The following is a 23650-nucleotide window of genomic DNA, read 5'->3' on the forward strand; positions in this document are numbered from 1 at the left end:
ACTTAGCCGTCCAGGAGTCCTTTACTTTGTTTTTACCTTTACCTTTATATGGTGTGGATGTGACCAGAGTGTGTCTGTGGGGTCTCCTGAAAGAGTGTCAGGACTGGAAAGACACCCAAACTGGCCCTGCAGGTGGAGAGGGGGAGAGAAGGTCAGACCTGTCTGTCCAGCCAAAACCATTTCTGTCTGTTATATCAGCTTCAGCAGAGCCCTGTCCCTCTTTCTGCAGTGAATAGAAGCTCACTTCCGAAAAAAGGGTGGGGAGGCATCCCTTGAAGCCCACAGGCTGCTCCTCCCTCCCATCTCCCTCACGTTCAGTTGTCATTTTTGGACGGCGGTGATTTATGGGACTATTAAAGCTGCCTGGACAGTGCGTGCCCTCAGGTAACGACTCGTGGTGGATAAAGGATGGCGGCCATAAATATACTCCACAACGCTCGGCTGTACTGGAAAGTGATGACACCGGGACCTTTATCTTTATTCCTCCCATCACTCAATTGACCCACGGAGGTTTCCTTGCCTTTGCATCTTCTGCCCTTGCTCCAAGATGGTACTTCACTCTGGAGGCCTCTTGTCTTGTTAAGATTTCTGGCTGAACTGGGCAGATCCAGCCCCTTCCCTGCAGTAGCAGAGACCACGTTCAGAAATGATAAGAGCACCTTCTTGCCTTTTGCCAGCCTGTGACCTGGAGAAAACGAAGGGGGAGAAAACGAAGTCTACAGCCTGGGGTATTGGAGGCGTTTTCAAACAGAGGGCTGCTTTCCTGTTTGGGCAAACTTCCAGGGACCACATGCCAGTGGTGGGTGGGGCCAGAGACAAAAGTGGGCAGGGAAATTAATATTGATTTTTACCTTTGTACAGCAGGCTGGTTTCTCCACAAACTCACATGCCCTTCTCTTATCCTCCTTCCAGACAAGCAAGAGGTACTCTCAGAGTTCAAGGACACATTTTGGTCAGGCAGAAACACTCCAGGATAAAAGCAAAATAAGGTTGGTGAGGGGCATGGTCTAGGGGGAGGATTTTGGATGGGGAGGTGGTGTGGTGCGGTGAGAGTCCCAAAGGTCAGACAGAGAGGTCTGGAGGGCCAGAGCAGCAGAGAATCTGGCCTGTTCTTCTGTCTCTCAATCACGGGGTTTATGTCTCTCATTATCAGCTTAGCAGAATGAAAGGACACCAAGGTATGATGGTGTGTGCATGTGTGTGTGCAGATGTGTTACTGTCTGTCCAAAACAGACACTAAGGCAACAAAGGAAGTGGCTGTGTGCCAGAGAACAAATGGCTGGGTCTCCCTCCTACAACTGGCTATTAGTTAGAAGGACAAAAGCCAGAGTTGTGTTGTGTGTGAGACCTAGAAGCTGGAAGCAGGAGGCAGGCAATGGCCTGATAAAGAGAGGCATGTTTGATTTCTGTTGGAATCCAAGGCTGGGGCTATGAGAGAAGCAAGGTCTTGGGGTGTTAATGCTGTGAGCCCCTCCATTGTAGACTCAGGTTGTATATGCATGCAAATAAACCATATATCATGAAAACACCACAGTAGCTGCTGTTCCTCATTCTGAGGAAGCCAAACCCTGGATAAGTGTCTGGAATCCCACACTGCTCAGAGATTGGGGTGTTGTGCAACAGTATTCACAGGATGTGACACAGAGATGTCTCTGCTGAGCATTGAAGTTCCAACACGAGCTCTACTCTGGACCACATTTGCTAATCTAAATTTTATAATGAAGGTATCTCAAATTTAATGCTAAAATGAAGCTAACAGCTGGTAATCAGAAAACCCACGCTCCTAGGACACCAAAATGCTAAGCACATTTCCATGTTCTCTTGTTCACATTTGCAAGGGTACAGTCTTCTGCAAGTGAATTCCCTGATGAAGTAGGCTTTCTTTCTTTTTTAAAAAAGTTTCTGCTATAGCAATACAGCCTTCATCAACCTAGTGTCGTCTAATTGTTTTAGACTGCCATTCCCATTTGTGTTGACTGGGGCTGATGGGAATCATAGTCCAAAACAGCTGGAGAGAACCAGATTGGGAAGGCCTGCAGGACTATGCCGATGCTACCTTAGCCTGCCCCTCCCACTGGCTTCTATTATGAATCAAAAGAAGCGTGTGTGCAAAGGTAAGGGTGTCCAATTACCCTCCAGCTTCAGAAATCCATTCCCTCACAAAGATTCTCTCTTTCCCTGCTCACTGAAACAGAAGAGCCCCTAACTCCGTTCTAATTGCACCATATGTTGCCAAGGTCCAAGGTGGGACGTGGAATCCTGTTTGGTTCCTTTCCACCAGAATTCCCACTGCCAGGTGCACTCGTGCATGGCAAGCAAAGCTTGCTAGCTTCATCTTCACTGGCCTGTAACATTTGTGAGAGCTCACCTAGTCGGGAGTAATTAACTTGAAGAACATCTGTGGTGTGCATCTCCTTGCCTGTGGATTTTCTAGCCCCTTAGAAGAAGTGCAAGACCAACTATTCTTCAGGTCAGTTTTCACCTCAGAAGTTGTGAGGAGGGGCACTCAACACTCCAAAGCCTTCCAGCCTACTTTTTGTGTTGTAAAGATAATTCTTATTGTTTACAGCCACATTCCCTTAGCTCTTTCCCATCTGAAGCTACTTCAGTACAGTTTATTTTCTCCATCTCTCTGTGATTGACCCCAGCCAAATAGGAACCACGCACTATCATAACACTATGCGGACAATCAAATTTCCAACAGTATTGTGTTGGAATTTGTAAGGTCAAAGGAAGCCTATTAGAGCAAGAAAAATGATTCCTACATGGGTCCCAAAGATTATCCTAGCCAATCAGGGATCACTCTAAGAAGCAAATCATTTCTTATTCCTCGCGCAATGAACTCTGAACAAAGCACTCAAAGATGGAGCTCCTTTCAGCTCTGACAAAGTCCTACATGAAACTGCTTAGGATCAGTAGTACTGTACAGTGGTACCTCGGGTTAAGAACTTAATTCGTTCTGGAGGTCCGTTCTTAACCTGAAACTGTTCTTAACCTGAGGTGCCACTTTAGCTAATGGGGCCTCCCATTGCCGCCGTGCTGTCATGCGATTTCTGTTCTCATACTGAAGCAAAGTTCTTAACCTGAGGCACTATTTCTGGGTTAGCGGAGTCTGTAACCTGAAGCGTCTGTAACCTGAAGCGTCTGCATAGCTGCCAAGTTATCCCTTTTTAAAAGGGATTTTCCCTTATGCTGAATAGGCTTCCTCGCGAGAAAAGGGAAAACTTGGCAGCTATGAGCGTCTGTAACCCGAGGTACCACTGTACTCTTTAAAGCACACCCAAAGCATAGTCTTTTCTGTCAAATAATTCTGGGCACTGTAGTTTGCTGGGAATTGTAACTCTATGTGTGTGAGAAACTATTGTGCCTAGAACTATTTGAAGGAAGGAATGTGCTTTTAAAATAGAGTGCATACACAGCTACAGAAGGCAGCAATGGATCATGAAACCTGCTCATTTTGTTACATGCATGGGGCAATTGTCCCAGGCACCTCTGTGTGGAGACAGCCAAAAGGCTGGTTGACTAGCGCCAATGACTTCTCTTTACCGTTGCCATGTTTAATTTAACTTGCTTAATTTCCAGCATTGGTCTCTTAGAGGACACGAACCCCTCGCTTTCTGCAGGCTGTGACAAATCTGCTCCACCTTGCACATTAAGTTTGCAAAGCCGTTGCTACATGGAGCTCCCCATGAATCTCTATGCTTAATAAAGCAGCCACAAGACTGGTTCAGTGGGGGGTCTGAAGACTCAGGGAGCGACTCAGTGTGTTCCCGTCCCACCACAATCACTGGAGCTCCATGCCAGGATACAGGTGCCTGTTAAGTTGTTCTTGCAGGCTGGGCTGCCGTTAAAAGCACAGGAGCAGAACCAGAACAAAAGTCGGCAACTGCCTATGGAGCAGCAAAAGAAAGTCAAGGGGTGCTAAGCCAGCTGGGAATGGGGGAGGAAGGTCCGGCAGCATGAAACATCAACCTTCATCAGCTCTGTCCCTACCCCCGTCCAGTCTTGATTTCCCCATTCTTGATTTCCCCAAAGATTGTTTTCTGCTGCTCCAGAGAAGCGGACAAGGAGCAATGGATTCAAACTTCAAGAAAGAAGATTCCACCTAAACATTAGGAAGAACTTCCTGACAGTAAGAGCTGTTCGGCAGTGGAATTTGCTACCAAGGAGTGTGGTGGAGTCTCCTTCTTTGGAGGTCTTTAAGCAGAGGCTTGACAGCCATATGTCAAGAATGCTTTGATGGTGTTTCCTGCTTGGCAGGGGGTTGGACTGGATGGCCCTTGTGGTCTCTTCCAACTCTATGATTCTATGATTCTGGGTATCCCTGTGAAATGCACCTGGAAATGGAGTTTGTCATTCAATTTGGCGCCTGCTGTCAGCACCAGACGTCTTGTACATGTTAGCAGAGCGGCTGGAGAAATAATATAATTTATTGATGCCTTTATTTCCCTGCTGGTGTGGCATAAAAATAAATCTACATGTGGTTCATTCCCTCTCTTCCAATCTCTTTTCGTTCACACTCACCCTCCAGCCTGCTCCCTCTCCCACCCCTCCACAATGCCATACGTACGAAACACCCCTATATAAATATGCTTTTTATATCCACCTGTCTTTCTGCTCAGAGGTAACTAGAGCAATTGGGGACTGAAGCCTCATCTTTATGGTGACATCCATGTCAAGGAAGAAAAATTATAATGTTCATTAGAAGTGTTAAACTGGCTGTGGCTGAAGCCTCAGCAAAAGATTTGGAGCAGGATGTCATTTACACGTGATCAGAGCCTTTTTATACCAGATTAATTTATCCGAAACAACTACCAGTCAGATATTGAGGAGAGCAGGCTCATAGCTGGAAGCCCCACCATAGATGTGTGGGGGATGGTGCAGGGGTAGTAAGGGAAATGGGCTCTGTACATGCTCAGAGGCACTCTCCTCTTTACAAGGGGGTTGCTCACTGGTGGCACTGGGGTTCTGGGCTGCACCTTCTGCTGAAATATGAGAGGCACCCTTCAGTAGTGGCATTCTGCCAGCTTTTAAGGATGTGCCTGTTTATGAAGGCAAACTGTCTTGTTTTAATGAGATTGTGGTTTTTGTTTATGGGTGTTTATATTTCAATGACTTTGTTTTAGTGTGTATTTTAATTCTGGATGCTTATATTTTAATGCTTGTGTAATAGGTTTTTATACTTGTAAACCACTTAGAAACCTATTTTGACATTAAGGGCACCTCCAAGGGGTCAAGTCGAACTGCTGCATTAGCAAGCCTGGGCAGTGTGTATGAAGGTCTTGGGCTAACCAGATGACAAGCCCCACCCCCACCTCACTGATGTAGTCCAAAGGAAAGCAAAGGAACAGGTACAAAATCGTAAACAGCAGCAGCAGCAGCAGCAGCAGCAACAACACCTTTGTATTTTCCAAGAGTGATGTTTAAATAAAGCCCTGCAACCACCTCTGTTAAAATGTAAGTTTGAATATACATTTCAAAGACAGAGAAGGGAAATATTGATCCTCCTGTTCTTCTGACAGGGAGATTAGTGCTGCCACAGGAAATGTACGTTGACAGCGTTAGAAGTAACTGAACAGCAGCAAAGTGCATCTAGGTGCACAGGGCTGCTATTTCTCTGACTGTCACCAGATGGCACCATTGCTGCAGTATGGCTGCGAAAAGAGGGAATGGGAACACCACCAGGGAAACCTGTAGTGGTAAAGGAAAGAGAGCCGTGGAACCAGGCGGGCTCAGTGGTGAATCAGAGCCCACCCCCCTCTGCCTGTCTTTGTCCTCATTTGAGAGTGGTACACGTTAACCGCTTGCTGATTCTGAGTCCATCTTCGCTTTGCCTTTGCCAAGGACATGGAGATCAAAGGGAGGCTCATCTCGTTCCCCATTCTGAGTGAGCATCTTGTGCATGCCGCTCTCTATCAAAGCCAAGGCAGATCTCCCTTGAGAAGGGGGCTGAGGGAAAGGAAGGGGCTTCCTCGTCCAAGCCTAATGCATATTTATAGCCAGAAAGCCAGCGTTAAAACAAAAGGCAAGCATTAACCCAGCCGAGAAGAGAGGACTCATGCTAATTTGCCCAGACATATCGCCTGGCCTTTCAGGCACGTGGGGGGGATTAACAAGGCACTCCAGCGGGATACCTTGGGCGGATGAAAGGCAAAATGTCCCCCAGCCTAACCCAGGAGTGCAGCCCTGCCCATGGACAAACAGAGCTGGCCTCAAAAACCTGGATGAAGAGCTGAGCTAACTCACGGGGGGCTCTGCGAGAACAAGGAGTGTGTGCGCGCACTCACGCTGCAGAATTTGGTTTCCGGAATTACACAATTAAACTTGTTTCAAACCGGTTTAACATTCACCGTTCTCCACAAAGGAACCCCAGGAGCTGTCGTTCCTCTCAGGGTCTCTTCCGGAGAATTCTCAGTACCTCTATGAAACTGCAAAAGTTGTTGCAGGGAAGCCACGGGGGTCAAATCACCAGCTTTGCCCTATAGATCAAAGTCCCATTTAGGGGTATGTTTAGATGGGCACGAGTTTTACCTCTGGTGCTACCTGCAAAAGGTCTCAACCACTTGAAAACGCACAGTGCATTGTGTATTCTTCCTGCTCATATCCCATCTGCACTAGCTCAACCTCTTCTGCACGCTCACAATTCATTGCGTGCCAGGATTGGAGGCCTTCCCTCCAGAGGAGAGGAGGGCAAAGGCTGCTGTGGCGGATGTAGGTGCCTCTTCCCTCATGACTGAGGGGCTGAAGAAGGATGGCATGCCTACGCCATTCTGCAGTCCTGTCCCCATTTTCTGTTATTTTAGATACGGCACCCATTTTGTGTTGCGCCACCACCACTCACAGCAATCATTTTGTGACTGGTACCCATGGCATTTCATCAAAATTCCAAATGTGCCATTTGCCCCCAAAAGTTGGTGGCTGATGGCTTAAAGACGTTTCTACATTTTCAGGTTTCTGTTATATATAGCAGACGTGGGGACTTCAGTTCCCAGTCTGTCTGAGGCTGATGGGAGTTGGCATCCAGTACCATGAGGAGGGCCCCCGGGCCCCCACCCCAGTGTTCATCATGGATGAAAGTGAGACCAGTATCTCCTTTGGGAGGGATGTACAGAAGCAGCAGAGAAAGGAGATTCAGCCAAACATAAGGAGGAACTTTCTGGGAGTAAGAGCTGGAACAGTTTCCCTTGGGAAGTTGTGGACTCTCTTTCCTTGGAGGGTTTTAAGCAGAGGTTGAATGGCCATCTGTTGTGGATGCTTTAGTTGGGATTCCTGCATTGCAGGGGGTTAGACTAGATAACCCTCGGGGTCCCTTCCAACTCTACTATGATTCTATGAAAAGGGAAGGATGAAAAGAAAATGAAAATGAAGAGGCAGTATTTTGTGGGGAAATGAACTGCTGGCTGGGGGAGGTTAGTTTTGTGAAGCTGTGAACCTGAATATTGTGAACCTATCAATATTTTGACATTTTATGGTGTTAAGTTTTATGCAACATACCAGGAAACCTTGGAAGCTTCCCTGAGTCTTTGAGACAAAAATCCACATACGTAGAGCACATAGCTGCCAAGTTATCCCTTTTTTTAAGGGATTTTCCCTTATGCTGAATAGACTTCCTCGTGAGAAAAGGGAAAACTTGGCAGCTATGGTAGAGCACTAAACAAGCAAGCAAGCAAGCAAGCAAGCAAGCAAACAAACGGCTTGTTCCATCGAGCAATTATTCTGGATTAATTAATCTAGACTTGAAGGATACGGTTTTGTGTTTGCAGCCACAGTCACATACAGTGCAGTTCCAAACATGTTTTTCCAAATTGCGTCCTCTTGCCCCCGTTCCATACAAATGAATGAGCACTTTTGGATCGCACACACCTGCTCTATTAAGGGTCCTGCAATTCAGAAAACTGAGGGCAGGGGGCACAATTGCTCCTACATCTCAGATTCTGCTGTCCCAAAGGTCTGAGATGTGGGGAGGGCTGTAGAAGAATTGTGGACCCCCCCTCCATATCCGTGTTAGCCTGAAGTCAAACACATCCAGCCATTTCCACCTGTACAGCTGCCCTCTCCAGAGCCCCGTAGAAGGATTATTTCCAAGATCATTTGCAATAAGGCAGGACTCTCCACCACACATCCCAAACTCCCTCTGGTCCTCCCTTAATCAGAGAGAATGTGATCCTTGGTGCTTCCAGCAGATCAGCAGCCCTGCATCTGTTTTCTTCTCGCTCTCCTTCTCCCCTGGTGTGTTCCTATAATTTTGCTTCCTGTCACGCAGAGAGGCGGGTTTGTTTAGCCACCCCACGCAGAAGGAGAATGCAATCAAAATGAACTCTTGGAGATCCTGGGCTGGGGGCCCTGTTTAATATCTAGTGGTTCAGGGCAGGCAATCTCCTTGTTTTATCTTGAGGGAAATAAAAGGGACTGCTGCGAGGTTCATAAGAGAGGATTGATGGTGTCTCGACTTATTGTCTGGGATAACGGGAAAGCCAAGGCGCGGCCCAGCAACAATTTATAGGCAGGCAGAAGCGGAGCCGATGAGCTTATCATACAGGAGAGAAGGGCTGTGCATGTGTGTGAGAGAGACAGACATGCTTAAGGGGTCTTGCTGGTTCCAGGTTAGAAGCCCATAAGGGGGAAAAGATCGGGGTGGAAGATGCAGACAGTGGAGAGATGCTCTTAACCCTGGAAGACAAGGAGACGTAACTAATCACTGGAGGCTGGTTCATTAGGGCAGATGGAGCACTGTGCCACCAAGCTCAGCCTGCCCTCAGCTTGCCCCCATCTACCAAGCTCTTTATGTACAACTAGCTGTCACTAGCTATCAGCTCCCTTTCTCCTCCTTAGCAAGGGCACCAACTATAGGGGCGGCAGAGGCTTCAGTATTGAGGGGGCCACTATCTCCTGCCGCCCCTGGGCGAGCGCTGGCCTGCTGGGTGGGGGAGAGAGGTGTGGAGGTGTGGAGGGTGGTTTTCACCCTCTGCACTTCCTGCCACGACGGGAGAGCACTGGCGCACTGGGCAGGGGTGGGGGTGTGGGGGTCATGTGACGCCGGGCTCCCTCAATGTGGGGGGCAAGTCGGCACCCTGCTCCTTAGTGATGCCCTTGTAGAACTCAGAAGAGCAAAGGATGGAGATAAAACCAGAATGAGTTGGCTCTGGGTTTGGCTCTGGCTACTGTTGGCCTCCCTGCCTTCTGCCCTACCAGTCCCAATGGGCACCAACCTTCATTGATCACGATCAGCCTCTGCATTTCCCAAACTTACGGTATGCGAGCACATTGGATTTATTTTTCTGGATTAAAACTGGAGACTCAATACATTCTCTTATCATTTCCCAAGAACAATTGTCAATGGAACTGTGGAATATCTTTCATTCAGGTACTGTATGTGACCCTCCTCTCTGCCTGGACAAGGTTGGAACTGTGCTTGCACAGTGGTGATGCTTCTGGGATGCCCTTCTAGATGGGAGTCATAGCTGTGCCAGAGAATCCTTGTGCATCCTCTCAAGATTGATGCCGCTGCCCATATATTGACAGAGAGAGTGGGGCACCCAGCTTCAGTGCCCCAACCAACATCTAACATGGCTTCAGGCCTTCTTGTGGCACACAGTTTGGGAGTTTTGGATTTAAAACTGCATCCTACACACATCTAAAGCACACGATCTTCCCCACAGAATCCTGGGAACTGAAGTTTCCCCTCAAAGACATACAATTCCACATGCCCTTAACAAACTACAAATTCTCCCATTTTTTTGGGGGGGGGGAGTCATATGCTTTAAATGTATGGTATGGATCTGCCCCCCATTTTTTTCTTACTAGAACCCAAATGTCCACCATCCACAGCCAAGAACAACATACTCACAAACTCAACCCCAGAAATTTGTTTCCAGAACCAGAACTGAGCTCACAGCCTCCTCAAGCCCAAATCTATATTCCTGGTTCTCCCCAAGCTAGTCTAACTTAGAAGGGGCCTTTTTACACTGCAATTCTGCACTTGCCTACTCAGAGTTAAGCCTCACAGTTTTCAATGAGACTGCCTCCCAGTTAAAGCAATGGATAGCTGTTGAGATGCCGGAAAGCGTTGCCGGAAAGCTGCGTTCGGTGTGCGAGGAGAAATAAATTAATTAGACTTATCAAATAAAAGTGGCACAACAACCCCCGCGGGATCTCAGCTAATGTATGCGCCAGTTGTGTTTAGGTATTAATACCCTGACAGGAGGGTTTTAATTATGAGCCTTTAATGCCAGCTCTCTTTCTCTCCTTGGCCTAAGAGGCGAGTGGTTGAGGCAAGCTCCTATGCTCCAGGGAAAGAGTTGTCAGTCTCTGTTCTGCTACACCTCTGTCATCTCCTTTCACCACCCCACCATTCTCCTCCCGCCACCTCCCCAACCACCCAGTGGGCCTGAGAGCCTCATTGTATCGGCTGGGCCTGTCAGGAGTGGGGATCAAACCCTATTAGCATGAAGCCTTTGCAAACGGTCTGAGCCCCTAAGGGCAAAGGCACACTGGTGCCTGTCTATTTCAATGGAACCACAACGAACCCGTCTGCATTGCCATCGAAGGCCCCAGGGTGACATCGTGGGAAGATCATGGGCCAGAGGTGGCAGAATAAATGGATGTGGAAGCCCATCATTGTACAGGTGGGGGTGGCAGGAACAGGAAATGAGAAGCTGTTGATAAGTTCAGAGCCTGCAAGGGGCACCGCACACTAGTCAATAATAATACCCAAACCTTCCTTGCGAATTTAACAAGCTGGAATTATTTCTACAAAGAGTCCAGGCAACTCCTGCCAAACTGGGGAAGCTAATGACTGCGGCACACTGCCAGCAGCTGGTGACAGCCAGGTTAATGCAAACATCAAGAGAGAGAGGGGAGGGAGTGCCACTCGGACACATCCTTCCCTTCCTCTTTGGCACACGGAAAGACAAGAGGAGGAGAAAGGCAGCCTCTGCCGCTCCTTAACCCTCCTTAACCTTTGCTCATTTGTGGTCCGCGTCTTAAACTTCAACAAGAGTGCTGCAAAGGAATGAAACTGACGCACGGCGAGGCACTGCAAAGGAGAAGGAAATAACTGCAAGGACATCTGTGTCAGTGGCAGCTAATGGGGTGCAATGTTATGGGATGTGGCCTAGTGCTGCTGGAGTTCAGTGCAGAATGATGCAAGAGCGTGCAGTGCAGTGAGATGCAGTGCAGCAGGATGTGGTGCAATGCAGAGCCCGACAGGTGCAGTGCAGTGTGAGATGCCAAATAATAGAAGTCAGAGCCATGTGGCATGCACTGTAGTGCAGTGCAGGCTGGTGCAATGCAGAATAAAAAGTATTCAGTGTGGCAGGAGGCTGTGCAGTGCTGTGGCATGTACAATGACGGTATGCAGCGTAGTCAGGGGTGGCGCAGAACAATGGAAATCAGCATGATGGAAGATGGAAGAATGTGTGGGGTAGGAGGAAAACAGAATGGCGAATCATGGAGGAAAGGGCAGTTCAAAGACAGGAAGCTGCCTTATACAGCCAGAGCACTGGTCCATATAGCTCAGTGCTGCCTACACCAACTGGCAGTGACTCTAATGTTTCAGAGTGGGGCATTCACAGCGCAATGTGGAGATGCTGAGAACTGAACTGAGCAGCTTCTGAATTCAAGGCATGTGCTCCACGGGCCTTCCCAGAAATATGATCTGCTTATATATATATTTATTTATTTATTAGATTTGTATCCCACCTTTCCATTGTCGACACCCTCAAGGTGGCTAAGAAAACTTTGCTGCAGGTTGTTGTGTGGAAGAATGGGATATGGTGTTGCAGAAAACCATTGTATGGTCTGGCTAATCCCTGGTTTCAGGGCCTGATCTGCCCCCTCCCCACCAAGCAATTTGGCAATGGTGGCAAAAAAAGTGGATGCAACACTGAGGTGGGCAGAATGCAGAACCCTCCCTGATAATCAAACCACTCCTTTGTGGAGTGGAGAGAGAGCGCTGACCACAGCTGATCTGCTGGGGAAAGGGGGCTGTGCATCTGCCTCTGTGCATCATCTGCAGTGTGCATGCACACACCCAAGGGGGGTGGGGGGCCACTTCCACCACTTGCATGTGGCCCCTGGAAACGTGAGCCAGTCCTGTTGAAATGGGCAGGAGAGAAATGCAGCATAGCCTATTAAAACTGGCTGCATTTGAACGCAGGGTATAGAACTGAGGACCACAAAATAGAGAGCAGCTGTTTAAACCAGGCTTCCTCAACCTCAGCCCTCCAGATGTTTTGAGACTACAATTCCCATCATCCCTGACTACTGGTCCTGCTAGCTAGGGATCATGGGAGTTGTAGGCCAAAAACATCTGGAGGGCCGAGGTTGAGGAAGCCTGTTTTAAATGCACCCTTGTATTAAAGCACCTGTTCCCTGATGTCCTATAGGCAGATTTTAATACATGCATACATGCATACATATCTAAAATTGTACAATTGGAGTCTGCTGACCATGTGCTTCATCTCATAGTTACCTTGGCTGGACCAATATTGTCAAAAGAGATTGTAACAATGAGGTGCTAATCTCAACTTTTTACATAGTTTATTTCTATGGATCATGGTATTTGAACAGCTGGCCTGACTTTAATATGAAATATACCCCTTATTAACTATCTGTGACCCTGGTACAAGCTCATGACCCTAACAGTTGTAGAAAAGATCAGAGCACTAATCCTTGTATTTTTCAAGGAGGGCTGTTGACTGTTTATCAACTTCCTGTAAGCAGGAATCGGACTCCAAACAGACCACAGATATCTCTTAAGGTAAAATTATGATTCAGGAATTACAGGGATAAAACATTCACAAAAACACAATAGTAAATGATATGGAACAAATAGTTCAAAGAACTTGATGTCAGGTTATTCACTCACTAAGCAAGCCCCCTCCCTTCTCCATAGAAATTAGAGTCAAAGAATACTTAAACTCCAGGTTTTCAATTATTAGTTCACAGCTCCAACAATAATTGTTCCTCAGTTATCTCAAGGATAAAACTTATACTTCACTGGACCACAGACCTAAAGAACAGGTGAGAAACAATGTTGTCTTTGAAGAGGAGAGCTTAACCCTTGCAGAAGGCACAAATCTCAAATCCCTGGGCTTGCACTCTGCTTGCCCCATGATCAGGTATACCCGTCCCCTCTTTTTATTTCCTTTAGCACGAGTAATGCTACATTGCTACATTCAATCTCTAGGCTTTTGGGTCATTAGGGACTTTTTTACAGTAGTGTTGTGCTGTGCGTATGGGATAAATTATTATTTGCTGCCTGGATATTTGTAGCCTTGCTGTCTAAAGCAGCACCCAGACACTATATATCTTCAATTTCCAGGCAAAAAACCAATTTTTTTTTCTATTTTCAGATGTGATAATTTTTAAAAAAATCATGCATAAGTGTTAAAGGTATGCATGCATTTTAAACAGACAGACATCCTGACTCCACACAAAAGTTCCACTGAGTAGCGTACATTGAGTCTTTACACATGGCAAACACATGTGTGGGTTCAGACATAACCTCGTAACAGGATAAGCCAGACTTTCCCCAACCTGGGGCCCTCAAATGTTTTGGACTACAAATCCCATAATCTTTGATACATGATGACTGGAGCTGCTCCAGCAGCATCTGGAGGGAACCAGCTGGGGGAAGGCTGGGATAAAAGTATTTGATATTTCGTGGGCCGATCACTCCCATCGTCTCTTTCCTTGAAATTCTTTCTGAAAATAAACGGAAACAATGCATGTATGCATGACTGCATGTGTTGGGGGCCCCCTGCATCTCATAATGGCATCAAGCACACCTCCTAGGTTGAAGCACCAACAACCCCACAGAATCCTGATCCCAAGACAAAAACTGACAACTCAGTGAACCTGAAACACTCCATATTTATGAAAAGGTGATTTAAATACAGGGCAACGTCTCCCAGCACAAGAGCAAAATATTTCATTCTGTAATGATGTCAACATGTTGTTCAGGAAGAATGACACATCTGAGGAGTCAGTGGATTTAAAAGGAGGATAATTGCTCGCTACATCTCTGTGCAAAAAGCATAAAACAGATGCCCAGAATTGCCTTGGGGTATGGGGAAGATGAGGGCTGGATATGCCTTAGTAAAATGTTGACCTTTTAAGCAGTGAAGCCAGTCTAATCCTGAACTTAAACAGCAGAATAAGGATCAAACTTCTTTGCTTTGTTCAAGTGGTAAGGTACATGGGAAGCTGCCTTATAACTGAGTCAGACCATAGGTCTATCTACCTCACTATTGTGTATACCAATGATTCCCAATTGGTTATCCGTGGAGCCCAGGGAGTCTGCATAACCCACCCATGGGTTCCATGGCACTGTTGGAGATTCATTCCCCATGTTTGCATTCATGGGATTGCTGTCTATAACATGGCTGTATATGTGTTTACTTTCCACAGGAATGGGAAGTGACGTAGACAGGATGCTTGTCTTACTGTGTTCCTGAAGTGGGACTACTGTCCTTTGTTCTTTCTGTTTGCTGTCTGATGCTAGAGAGAGAGGGAGCCATGTTGCAGTGCTCTGTGTGTGTTTATATGTAAATAATAGTAGATTAGCTAAAATGCTGAGTTCTGTTACGCAACTGCGCAAACTCTGCAGATCCGTAAGCATGCTGATGTTTCTTGGCATCAGTCGCTGTGATGTTCAGGCCGGAGAAAGCTTTTGAAGCTCCTGAACGATGGGCTGGAGGGAGAGAACATGCCAGTCGGGCATGTGTCTCAAAAAGGGTCCTACTCGTGTGTAAGAGATCCTAACAGGTGCATATCTATCCATTGTTGGAGACATCCTGTTTGGGGGGCTGTGCTCTCATGCAAGAGGCCCACACCTTAATGCTCTGTGTCTGGGTGGGTTTTATTTTTGAGTTTTTTTGCCCTGCGCTTTCCCTGCAAAAACTTGCTCTTTAAAGTTGAATCAGAGCAAACATCATTTGAGGTTTTTTCATGGATAGACGTTTGCTCGGATTGAGCTTTAAAGAGCAGGTTTTTGTGGGGAAATACCTGGAACAAAATAAGACATTGAACTTTAAATTGCACACCGTGCCTGGAAAGAGCAGAGGAAAGGCAAGTGTGGATAAGCACTTGGTCCAGCACTGTTTCCAATTGTGGTGCGCCAGAAGCTCAAGGGGCACAAAGAAAACAGCCTGCTAATTTTGTTTGTTCCCCAGTTTCTGATATCCAGAAGTATACTGAAACTGATCAGGGAGTTTCCTTTCAGCCATTATGCTGAATTTGTCTGATCCATTTTTAAAAGTTACCAGTACTGCTTCTATCTATCATGGCATCCATTAGTTATTTTATTTATTGCATTTATCACATTCATCTATCTATCTACCCTGTTTCTCATATTTTAAGACATACCCATAAAATAAGCCATAGCAGGATTTTTAAGCATTCAAGGAATATAAGCCATACCCCGAAAATAAGACATAGTGATAGGCGCAGCAGCAATGCCGACCGCGGCAGGAGGAGGAGGAAAAAAATAAGACATCCCTTGAAAATAAGCCATAGTGTGTTTTTTTGAGGAAAAAATAAATATAAGACGTGTCTTATAATAAGAAACACGGTATCTATCTATCTATCTATCTATCTATCTATCTATCTATCATCTATCTATCTATCTATCATCTATCTATAGTACTGCATTTATATCTTACCTTTCTCTCCAATGAGTGCCAGGTGGTGTACATGGTTCTCCCCCTCCCCATTTAATCCCAACAACAACCTTGCGAAGTAGATTAGAATGAGAGGCAGTGACTGGCCCAATGCTGGCCACTGAACTTCATGGCCAAGTGTGGCTTTGAACCCTGGTCTCCCAGGTTCTAGTCTGATACTCTAACCACTATACCGCATTGACTTTCTTAAGGTAATGAATTTCCCAAGTTAATGATGCATTGTACAAAGCCGTATTTGTGACCTCTCTCAGTTTGCTTTCCATACTGAAATCTTCCCCGCTCCCCACTTCCGATCACACCTCATTGTTTTCATCTGAGAAAACAAGCCCCTTTAATTACAGGGCCAAGGTATCCTGGTGACGGAAAGGAGGTGTTAATAGGCTTCCTGGCTCCATCTCTGCCAGAGGAGATGCTATGTGTTTGGGATGGGAACCGCGATCAAAGGACATGCACAATTGAACTGGTTATCACCAGCTTAATAACACAGTCATTAGGAGCTTAGAAATTAGAAGGGGAGGGGGGAGAGAATAAGCTAGCTTTGTTGTACTTAGTATGAGTAATGAGTAGGAAGGCAGAAAGAAAAAGGAGGCAGGAGAGAGGAATTTAAATCGTAGCTCTCTTTTGGGGCTTCAGCAAATTCTAGAGGGGTGTAAAAGGCTCTCCAGAGTAACCTCAGGATGAATGGTGTGATGTTGCATTTGCTTATTAGTGATGCCACCAAAACCTGGAAGCACCTTGTTTAGAAAAGAAGAAGAAGAAATTGGTGCACTCATAATGTGTCTCTGAATTCTGAACCTGGTAGCTCCCCCCCCTCCCCCCCGTCCACCTGCACATGCCTCCAACAGGGTTTCTTTGTTTCAAATGCAAAATGAGCTTGATAAATTCTCTTCACTCCCACCCTCTCACCTACCTATCCACCTAAACTAGCTCATTGCAAGGCAGGAAGATTTCTCGCTCTCTCGTTTCCCCTTCCTGATACCTGAAATGCTGCATCACTGAGAGCACAATGGGGACCGATTCCTCTACTGACCCCTTCTATGAGCCTCTATGCGCTCTTCCCTGGCTGATGCTTTCAAAGTGGTACCTTGAAAGTTGCAACGGCAGCATCTCAGGCACCAGTGACACTGGGAAATGTAACATTCCCAGAGCACTGTGTGTTCCCAGAGCACCCAGTGCCCATGTACGAAGGATGGCAGGCACCCTGAGACAATTGTTTTCTAGGGTGCCCGTGACACTGCCATAGCAGCATTCCAGATGCCAGGCTTCTGTTCCTCCCCACTGCAACAACTATAGCAGTCCCAGAAACAGACAGGTAAGGAGGACTGGGATCTCTTGGTGAGGGTCTCATCGCACTGCCCTGCCAGTGATATCAGAGTCCAAATTATGTTTGTAATTTGGATTAGAATAAACTGACATTCTTCATTTCTTTCTTTTAAAATGAGGCTTACTGAGCACAGTTCTGAAAAAGGCTGCTAGGGGAAGCCTCACAGAATTATAGTGGACTATAATCATCAGTATATATGGCCGTCAAGGGATGGTGATGAACTTGCATGTGTAAACCAGGCTCCAGAGGTGTAAGTCAGGACTAAAGAGGTAGAGAGTGTGTGTGAACCAGCCCCACAGTCAAATAGATCAAATGCTGTACATGCCCCCAGGCGCTGCTGACAAAATTGAGCTACTATCCTCAAAAGTCAATGAATTTTCTTCCTTGGGCGGCCCCTGCAGCTGGCCATGAAAATTCCCCATTAAGCTTCAAATGTTTCCTCCCAAGGCACCTCAAGCTGTCATGGAATGGGCTCTTGGAACACCACAGAGAAAGGCAGGCGGTTGTTGTTTTCGCCCTCTAGAGAGAGCTTCGTGATGGTTTCCATCCCAATTTCAACAGGGGAGTGAGTCAGATTGTGATGCTTTCAACTTTCATTTCCTTGAAGACAAGTTAAATGAATTAATCGAGTCGTACAAATGAAGGCAAATTACTCAACAGATAGCAAATTTCATAAACTCAAGCTGAGAACAGATGAATTGAATTAAGGAAAATTGGATTATGAATAAGAAGCTGGGATGTTATTTACTTATTTTCATTTTTTAAAATCCCAAGAATCTCACCCAAAAAAACCCCACAGCATAATACACCAACTCCATTTCAAGGGCTCCAGGTAGGTCACAATACTTTATTATAATTGCATAAGAAATGCATGGAATTCACTAGCAGAGATTGTAATGACAGCCAGTAAAATAGCTTAAAGGGGGTGGGGTGGGGTGGAAATGATGCATCTATGCAGGGTAAATTTGTCAATGGATAGATGAGAGCTAGATCAGGCCTTCAGAAGTATGGTAGCCTTTGGAGGTCAGATGACAAGTGCAGACACAACACTGTGGATGGCCATGACATACCTCCCTGCTTGCAGGACTCTCAGAGACCAGTGTGACTGTTCACTGTTGGGAGAATAATGTTGGCCTACATCAGACTTCCTCAGGCTCGCCCCTCCATATGTTTTGAGACTACAATTCCCATCATCCCTGACCACTGGTCCTGCTAGCTAGGGATCATGGGAGTTGTAGGCCAAAAACCTCTGGAGGGCTGAGTTTGAGGAAGCCTGGCCTACATGGACCAGTCTACCCCAAACCGGCATCCTCCAGATGTTCTGAACCATGGTTGTGCTGCCTGGGGCTGATGGGAGATGTAGTCTACAATATCTGGAGTGCACTAGGTTGGGGGTGGTTGCCATAGATCAGTGTTTCCCAACCAGTGTGCCTCCAGATGTTTTGGGACTACAACTCCCATCATCCCTAGCTAGCAAGACCAGTGGTCAGGAATGATGGGAGTTGTAGTCCCAAAACATCTGGAGGCACACTGGTTGGGAAACACTGCCATAGATCTTGGTTTGTTTCACCAAGACATTTCTTCTCAAGACCCACAAAAATATCAAGAAGATCAAATCCTACCTGTCCAACCCAATCCATAGCTATCTATTAAGTCAGAGCCCAATAAAATATCTAAGATAAAAAACACTGGATTGAAAGTTCCACCTGGGAACCAGTGGGGGTGGAAGACCCCAGTGCACCTAGTGGGTGCACACGATCCATTGGCTCTGGCATTGGGATTGAGAACATATTTGGGTCAGCACAGCACATGGCTGCCAATCTTGGCACCAAGCACCCTCTGGGACAGCAACTGATGAGTCAAAATCAACACCTAATTATTTTCCACTTCTGCAAATGAAATCCCAAACCAGATCTCAGGGAGGGGGTGGGTGGGTTGTAGAATTCACACCCATCCCTATGGGCACCCCTCAAAAACTTGTGAGGGTGACACAAACACACCTGCAGAGTGTCCTCTTCATTTCTCTGGCAAGTTTAGTGACTAAAGCAAGGTAGGAAAACTAAGAGGATACTTGGGTAGTGTGTTTCTGTCGTCCACCCAGAAAAGGGAAAGGCAGAGACACTACTTAGAGCAGCCTCCAACATCGGGGGCAGTAAATGCCTCCAGACACCAGTTGCTGGGAAGCACAAGTGGGGAGAATGTTACTGTTGCACTTGGGTCCTCCTTGCCAACTTCCCATTGGGGCATCTGGTTGGCCACTGTGAGAACAGGATGCTGGGCTAGATGCACCCAGGTTCTTGTGTGGTTAATCTGGTGCTCTCCAGACATTTTGAACTACAGCTCCCATCAGCTACAGAATCTCTGGCTGGGGCTGTTGGCTATAGTCAAAACTATCTGGCAAGGGCTAAAGTTTAGTCTCTGATTATTGCCTCTTCCTTTCTTTTCACACCTGCTGTTTGGAAATGTCACCCACTGATGTGATTTCAAGCTCCCCTTAAAAGAAAAAGAATATTGAACACTTGATATTCTATCAACTTGATCAACTTCTTCCTATTCTGGTTCCAGAGCAGGAACAAACCAAAACTCCTCCCTTAGCCTTCCCCCCCCCTGCCTTTTTCATTGGGGAAAGAAAATAACCATCTGAATACATGCAAATGGGGTGAGGTGCCAAGAGTGTGGAACAAATATTGCCCGTGAGGCCAATACACAGCTGCTGGTCTGATTAGGTTGCCCTCTAGGGAAGGGGAGGCCGTCCTCCAGCTTGGAATACCAGCTATGCATCCAGAATTGTCCTCATTTGCATGATTGGCAGAATCTTTGTTGCATAAGGCAGGGCATGAGAACCTGTCCATCTCCGGATGGAACAGCCTCCTGCGTGCCAAAGCAGCAGGCAGTTCAGCACCAAGGACAGTGGAGAGTGGGTGACCAATGCAGAAGATAAGGAACCTGTTCAGCACCAAGGACAGTGGGAGCAGGTGACCCCCCCCCCCTTGCTCAAACAAATGGAAGAAGAGAAGGAAGACAATTGATTTTTGCATGCTGAGATTCTGCCTGAAATATTTGGTCTGACAAATATTACAGCCACATATGGGTAGTAGCAAGACGGCGGCGGCAGTGGTGGTGGTGGGGGACGGGACCATTGAATGATTCATCATGGAGATGTCTTTTGTGGAAGTTTTGACTTTGAAGTGAGAGTAGCTTTGAAGATCAGGCCTTCAGCTGAGCCGGAGAGAATGAGTTGTTGCAAATTCATGAGTGTAATTTCTGGTTAATTGCCACATTCTAAGAAAAAGAATACCCCATTTCAGATCCTGCAACCCTTGCAGAGTTTCATTTCCTTTGTTTGTTTGTGGTCATACAGAACATTTATTTAACAAAACACATTCTCAAACTGTATGTCGTTGGATTCTATGCATCCTTTTTATATGGCTCGTTGTCCTTTGTAAGCTGTTAATGAGGTATTGATGACTAGCAGTTAAAAACCATGACTATATGGACTATTAAAAAAAATGCCAAACTTTTCTCAAGTTGAGACAAGTTGCCCATGGACAAGTGTACTCAAATCTAGGCCCAGAACAAGAAGAGGTTAGGAGAACTGAAAGATGGAGATGGAAGTGTGGCAGGCTGTTTGAAGCTTTTATACCAGTTCTGGCCAGCCCTGAACCTTTATATGTCTGCCTGCCAGCCACAGAGCCTATTGATACATATTGCTATTCTCTACGTGGCCTGACAGTGGTGTAGTTAAGTAATATCAGAGCACAGATGTGGAACTGCTGGCCTCCAGATGTTTTTGGACCCCAACTCCCACCAGTCCCAGCCAGTATGGTCAGCCATGAGGGATGATGGGAGTTATAATAGGGGAAAAACCTGGAAGGCCACATATTCCCTATGCTAGGCAGCCATCTGTATTATTTCAGTTGTGAAGCACACAATCTACATTTCCCTGCTCCCCTGACACAATCCCCCCAAAGTAGCTTTACAGCTACTTCTGCATTCTCACTATGTTAGAACCAGGAGGAAACCTACAGTCTGCCAAACTCATTGTCAAAAATAAAGTAAGAAAATGATCTGAGCATGGGCACTTTCACAGTTTAAACTTGCTTGAGTCATAGCACTGCCATAACTACCAAAACTGCAGCCATAAAACTAGAGGTTGTTCCTGAAGCTCTGGTGATCAAAACATTTTTTCTGGAATAAGCACCATTTCCTGTTAGAAAAGGATAATACTTATAGTTTTAAAAGTGAAATGATGAAATGAGCATCTGTAAACTGGCTGGCCAGCCCCCGAATATAAAAGTAAAGAAAATAAGAAGAAAGGATATTGCAATGACCAAAAGCCAGTCAGCTGAGATGCTGATACCGGGTCTGTTTGTCTGCTGCTCTTTGGGCGGACTTTGGTGGGGCATCCTGGGCCAAAGGACACTGGAATTCAGCCCAAAGGTCCAGCCGCAGTTGGTTCCTGAAGAGGCTCTGAGTCCACATGTGGTTTCAGGTAGATTCTTAAATTTATTGTGTATTTATTATGTGTGTTTTCATTTTGTCATTTTATGTTGCGAACCACCCTGAGCTCTACGGATGAAGGGCGGTATACAAATTTAAACAACTACTACTACAACAACACAATTATTACTTCTACATAAATATAACCAGCAAATATTCCAAACTTGTATGCACAACTAAAGTATGTGATTGGACAGGCTTGCTGAAATAAAATAAATTTTAGCAGGCATCTAAAACAGTATAGAGAGGGGCACTTGCAGGGAACTCCAAAGAGTAAGTGCTGCCACACTGGAAGACTGACAGAACGGACATTATATGACCCTTGCAGAAGTGCAGGTTTCACAGATTTAAGGTTTCACTTTCCATTTTCTCCACAGACTTTATTTACAATAAAGTTTGTGGAAGTGGGGACAAAGCTCTCCAGTGCTCTTTATCTGCCCTGACTGTGCAAAAGGCAAAAAGAACTTAGCAATTCAAGCAGAAGAATGCAAATCAATGCACAGCTGAGCTGCAAGCCCTGCCTTACAGCTGTTCAAAACGTCCAACTTCAAAATGCAGCGGCATCCTGGAAACGGCATGCTCCTGCTTTTGCGTACTTGCCAAAAAGTAAAGTCTCTCTCTCTTTCCTGAGTTGTTTCTTCCACAGCTTTGATCTTCTAGCAGAGGAAGGAGCCTGCAGTTTACACTTTGCACAACATTAAAGCCCCTTTTCTCTCTCAGCTGCTTCCTGCTGGATAGGTGGGGACGAACCCAGAGGTCTAAGTAAAATCAGGCTGTGGGTCCCATTTGACTGCTGTTGGATCAGACCAAAGGCCCATCAAAGTCCAGCAAAGCTGTTCTCAGAGTCCAGCAAAGCTGTTCTCAGAGTGCCCAGCCAGATGCCTATGGAAAGCCTGCAAGCAGAATCTGAGTGCAAGAGTACTCTCAATGTTTCACCCGCACATAGGGATGGGGAAGACATTTGTTCAGTTTGCATCTTAATGCAAATTCACATTTCCCAAATCAATATAGAAGCGGAAATGAAATCTGCACTTCACCAACCCAAAAATGTATGCAAAAGAGCATACACAGGGAAAGAGTGCATGTGCATATTAGGGGTGAAAAAAGAGAACAAAATACATTCTCAGAATTCATGCATCAGGAGAAATGTACACAAGAAATGCATACACATGTTCATAAGGAAAGGACTTTAAAATAAAAGTTTGCAAAGATGCAGAAATGGGGCTAGATTTAAAACCTGAGAGAAACAAAAACTGACAGATCTGTCAATCTCTATCTAAGAATACCTACAAACTAGGAACGTAGTCCTTAGGGGAAAATGGGATTCCATCCAGAAAAAGGCATTTCCCGAACTAGCTGTAACATCAAGCCCTCCCACTTAAGCAAAGTCTTTGGTGCTTTAGAATTCATCCGCATTTGAACAGAGCCAATTCACATTCACGTTGGATTTATGTTTTAATGTGTTCAGTATTTCAATATTATGGCATTTGCTACTCCCTTGTTCAAATGGTACTCTCACCCCCCTTTCCAAATGGAAGCATTTTCACACACACACAAAAATGACGATGTAAACAGCCTATTTTTCATATTACACACATTGCTCATGTTTTCCAGAATCCGTATCCAAATTACTTGCTTGCAATTATTGTTGAAGTGTCTTGTTTACCCAAACCATGGCTCCCCTCCCCTTTTGCAACTGACTGGAAATGCAGCTGAATATTTTGTATGCAAAGCTACCCTAGGGTCCCCTGTTAAATATAACCCAAAGAAGATGGAGTGTTTCTCAGGCAAGCTGGAAACGGCATACTATGAAATGCCATTTTTGATAAAAGATGTTTGTTTGTTGCACCTAAATTAAGTGCCAATTTGCCCATGTAATTGCCTTTTAATTGTAACGGGGCTGCATTTGGTTGTAATTCAATTAGCAGCACACCTTATCAGAATGAAGGTGGGATGCCCTGGGAGAGGCTTCAGCTGAGGCCAGGATGTGAATGAGCAGGGAGAAAATCCTTCTTATCAAATAACCCCACTGAGATCTTGATATTATGCAGTGTGCTGTAGAGGAGGAAGCAGATTCCGAAGCTGGCTGGAGTTTTGACTGGTTTTGAAGATAGCAGAGTGATTGGGATGGAAACAACATGGG

The 23650-nt window shown here is 45.9% G+C and overlaps 1 long non-coding RNA gene across 1 annotated transcript in view; it reads left to right on the forward strand.

Annotated features, from left to right (window-relative positions):
- The first annotated feature begins 852 nt into the window (after window positions 1–852).
- Window positions 853–23650, forward strand: part of LOC148685352 (uncharacterized) — a 38201-nt gene continuing 15403 nt past the window's right edge. The window contains exon 1 of the long non-coding RNA XR_015950383.1: window positions 853–989. This is a non-coding gene — a long non-coding RNA (uncharacterized LOC148685352). The remainder of the gene's footprint in view (window positions 990–23650) is intronic.

Source organism: Zootoca vivipara, chromosome 6, assembly GCF_965207765.1.
Source record: "Zootoca vivipara chromosome 6, rZooViv2.hap1.1, whole genome shotgun sequence".
Classification (NCBI taxonomy): Eukaryota; Metazoa; Chordata; class Lepidosauria; order Squamata; family Lacertidae; genus Zootoca; species Zootoca vivipara.